Source organism: Equus caballus, chromosome 3, assembly GCF_041296265.1.
Source record: "Equus caballus isolate H_3958 breed thoroughbred chromosome 3, TB-T2T, whole genome shotgun sequence".
In the NCBI taxonomy this organism is placed as follows: Eukaryota; Metazoa; Chordata; class Mammalia; order Perissodactyla; family Equidae; genus Equus; species Equus caballus.
Genome location: NC_091686.1, coordinates 9,780,711 through 9,785,387, shown reverse-complemented (window position 1 = coordinate 9,785,387; position 4,677 = coordinate 9,780,711).

Below are 4,677 nucleotides of genomic sequence, written 5' to 3'. Positions count from 1 at the left end.
GTCACTTCTCTCTGCTCTCCTCCCCCTACGCCTGCACACCACACTCCCACTTCACTTCTTTCACCACCACCAGCCCTTTGCTTCCTCTGAGCTGAGCGCTCCACCGGCTGGCCCCTTGACCTCAACCCCGAGGGCCTGCACCCTGGCCAAGGGTGTCGAGAGGGAGGAGGGCTGGGCAGCGCGGCACCCCGCAGGGTCCAAGACTTGCCTCAGCTCTGTGCCCTTGGGCAAGAGATGTTGCCTCTCTGGGTCTCAGTTTCCCCATGGGTAGGAAAGGGAGAATGATCCCTGCCTGACCCGAGGACCAATGAGACTGACGATGGCAAGGACCTCAGGCAAAGGCTGGGTCACTGCCTGGCTTCAAATACCTGCCCCATCATTTACTGGCTGGGTGACTCTGGACAAGTGACTGAACTTCTCTGAACCTCGGTTTCCTCTCTCTGAAGCGGAGATAAGGACAGTACCACCTCACGGGGTAGTGCAGGCTTATAAAACGTAGTGCTGCAGAGTCACTGGAAGTGCTCCGTAACGAAGCCTGAGGCCTAGAGAGGGCAAGGGCCGGGCCCAGAGTCACCCTGTGGCAGAGCCCTCTGGGGAAGGGCCTCCCTGGGAGCAGAACTCAGAAAATGTGGCCAGAACTGGGGGGCTAGAAGGCTGGCCAGCTTCTCCTTGAGCCAGGGGTCTGGCGGAGCCTGCCCCCCACAGCCACCTCCTCCCCAGCACCCCACAGGAAGGGCAGGTGTCTGTGTGCCTCGGTGGGGAGACAGGGTGCTCTCCTGCCGGGCCCCCAGCGGGACTCCCCGGGAAAATTCTGACTCAGGAATGTGCTTTTCTACCCGCCAGGGGAGACGAGGGTGCAGCAAGAGGGAGAAAGAGGCAAGTCCCACCATGGTCTCCCTCCTCCCTGCCCCCACCCCGGGGCCCTTCCGGCATCAGATCAGCCCCAGCACAGCCGGCAGGTAGCTCAGGCGGCCTCTGTGGGAAGGGGGAGGGAGCTGCTTCCAGGGGGGCAGGCCCATGTGTCCAGGCCGCCACCCCAGCTGTGCTGCAAAGGCTTTGCAGGGACACCTGTGCGCCTGTGTCCCGACCCCTTGGCCACACTCCCCCTGGTGATGTGGACAAAGCCTTGTCCTTCTCTGCACTTTGGCCATGACCCAGACCTTGACCTCTAGGCCCTTCCTTTTTGAGGGCTCCTGGCCGCCTCTAGGGTTGCAACACCAGCAGCCTTCCTCCTCATGCTGTCTGTGAGCCCAAAGGAAGCCCCTCTGTTTTCCGTCCTGGCTATGTGCCAGCCTCTCGGTGCCCTGCCTCACTTGGGGGTGCTAGTTACCTAGCCCTGCACTCCAGATCCTGGGATTCACTGCCAAGACACTCCCCAGCTCAAAAGCCAGCAGTGGCTCCCTATTGCCTTCATGGTCCAGCCCCAACCAACTTCTACTTCCACTCAGTTCTGGATGTGCTTGCCTATCCTTCCCCTCTTCCATCTCTGTCCCAGCTGGGATGAACACACGTACCTGGACAGCACCCCAGCTGCTCTCCATCCCTCAGGGCTCAGCTCAAGCCCGCCTCCTCTGGGAAGCCTTCCCTGCCTCCAATTCCCTCATAAAACATTCCGATGCTTCCACATTAGGAGGCATGCCAGCCCCTTGTTCAGTCCCCCAGGCAGGGAGGAGGGCAAGCCACCTCCCACTCCCTACCCTGGGAAAGCCACACACCATTTCCAGGGAAGTCTCCCCACGGGGGACAAGGGGTACTCCCCCCAGTGATCTGTGAGAGGATATAAGCAGGACCCCTGACAGGACATTAGATAAACTGAGTCACACCACGGAAAACCCACTTACTTTTCAGTCTTTCTCAATCCTGGTTGCATCCAGGAGAAGCCTCTGTTAGAGCTCAGTTGTCTCCAATCCCTCTTGACCATTGCCTTGTGTCCTTTTTCTTTCATTCTCCAAGCTTTGATTGGACACAGGAAACAGGATATCTGATTTTTAATGATTTTTTTATTGTGGTGAAATATATATAACAAAATTTACCATTTTAACATTTTTAAGCATACGGTTCAGGGGTATTGAGTACATTCACACTGCCGTGCAACCATCACCACTGTTCATCTCCGGAACTTTTCCATCTTCCCAAAGTGAAACTCTGTCCCCATTAGACACTCACTCCCCATTGCCCCCTCCTCCAGCCCCTGGCACCCACCCTTCCACTTTCTGTCTCTATGGATTTGACTGCTCTAGGAACCTCACAGAAGTGCAATCACACCGTATTTTTTTTTCTGCTTTTTCCCCCCAAAGGTCCCTAGTACACAGTTGTACATCTTAGCTGTGGGTCCTTCTAGTTGTGGCATGTGGGACGCCGCCTCAACATGGCCTGATGAGCAGTGCCATGTCTGCACCCAGGATCTGAACCGGTGAAACCCTGGGCCGCCAAAGCTGGAGTGCGTGACCTTAACCACTCAGCCACGAGGCTGGCCCCGGATCACACCATATTTATCCTTCTGTGACTGCCTTATTTTACTCAGCATAACATCTTTATGGTTAATCCATTCTGTAGCATGTGTCAGAATTTCCTCCCTTTTCAGCGCTGAATAATATTCCTTTGAATGCATAGATCACATTTTGTTTATCCACTTGTCCACCAACAGACACTTGTGTTGTTTCTCCCTTGGGCTTCTAGATCCGTGACATTGTTTGTTTACATGATATTTATTTTTACAATTTTCGTCTATTTATGGCAACGCATACATATTTCCTATTTACCCTAAAATACACATATGTCCTAAAAAGTGAAATGATTTCAAGGAAAATGCTAAGTAAATAATGTCACAAGTGCTATGTGTTGATGGCGAAAAGCGGCAGAGATACAGAACGGAGAAGTGCTGAAGCGTGGAAAACATTAACACAAGCCTCAATGAGAAACCCCACTGTGCGGAGATGGGGAAAGGAACCCCCCAGGGGCTACTGGGAGGCTGGCACCAGATGAGCACCGCATCCAGAGGCCAGCCTGGAGGCGTGGGTCTAGAAACAGGAGTGACAGTGAGGGCACTGAGCCCTCCCAGCTGGGAGACCCTGGGCCTGCCCCTTGACTTCTGATCCTCACTTTGCTCAGCACGCCATGGTGGTAACAACCCCCAGCTCACAGGGGGGCTGTAAAACAGATAATTCATGTGAACCGCCAAGCCTGTGGTCAGCGCCGAGGTTGGTTCCATGAGCGGGTGGCTCCCCCCACCCCACCCTGCAAGAGACACCCCTAGGATAGCAGTTTTGCTTCCTCCCTCAAGAGAGAGCATCCAACTGTGAGGACTTATAATTGGAGCTTAGATTCACCATCAATTCAGCGTCCTCCGCCTTCTCCATCCCTGTCCGAACCTCCAGAAATTCTGGGAATGAAGTCTGGGCTCTTGGTGCACAGCTGTCCTCACTGGCTGGGAGACTTTGGGTACATCTGAGCCAAATGCTTCCCTGAGCATCTCCCCAGCTTGAAAATGGGGACAGCCCTGTCCTCTGAGGACCCAGCATCCCAGTCTCGCAGGTCCAAGGAGCTCAGCAGGCAAAGGCCAGCCACTGCACATCGACAGATCGGGTCCCTCTCAGACACACGTATCCCTCCAAAGTCTGTCTCTAGGGGATTGTCAGACGCTATCAGCGTCTCACCATGCAAACAGAAAGCAAATGAACAGACAGTGAAACTGCAAATCTTGCACAAAGTGTGGGATTTTATGAACGTGGTGCAAGTGATGCCATGGAACGGAGCAGCAGCTGACCGCAGAGGAAGAGAGACGGCCAAGACCTTCCAGAGACAACTGGCTGACTCTCAGAGGATTCAGAGTGACCCTTTAGTTTTGCAAAAATGACCCTCTTGCTGCAAACAGCTGATTCTTCGTTTATTCTAATGCGCGCGTGCTTGCAATCGTAATCTAAATATTGTTAATTACGGGCTAAAACTAATTTATCTTCATCATTTTTAGTTTCTTTTCCGAGGTGCCGGGCTCCCGTCACTATCTCTGGGAATTTCTGGTCCTCTTTCGAGATGGACGCACCTCACCCGGCCCTCCAGGTTACAGGATGTGGGGAGGAGACGCCCTCCCGGCGCCCGCCCAAACCGCAGACACGCTACTCCCAAGGGAGGAAGGCCCTACGCGCCTGGGCGCACGCAAGGGCATTACGGTAACTGCCCCGGGCCGGCCAAGCGTCCCCCCACGCTTCCCAACACGCAGGAGGAGACTCTGGTCAGTCCTTTTGATGTACAAAGGGGAAACTGAGGCCCGGTGAGGGGCAGAGACTCGCTGCTCCACGTCCACTCGGGGGCAGAGCTGGCACTAGGAAAGAGGCAGGTAACAAAAGCCAACACTTGGGGAGTACGCGCCACGTGCTGAGCCGGGGTAGACGGTGCCCACGCCTGCCGCGCGGCGCCTAGGACATCGTTGACGCTCGGGAAACCTGAGGCCGCCCGGCCGAGCCCCGCGGGGCCCCCAGACCCTGCAGTCAGTCCCCAACTTTCGGCCCCATGAGAGGGTGGGGCCTCTGTCGGGGTCCGGCACGCTTCCTAGCACAGCCCGCGGCCCTCGCCCCAAACTCAGGCTGGGGCCCGCATCACAGAACTCTGCGGCCTGGGGTCACCGCCGGGCCGCAGCCCGCCCAGGCCCCCCGCCTCGCCGGCTCGGCTCCCTCCCCC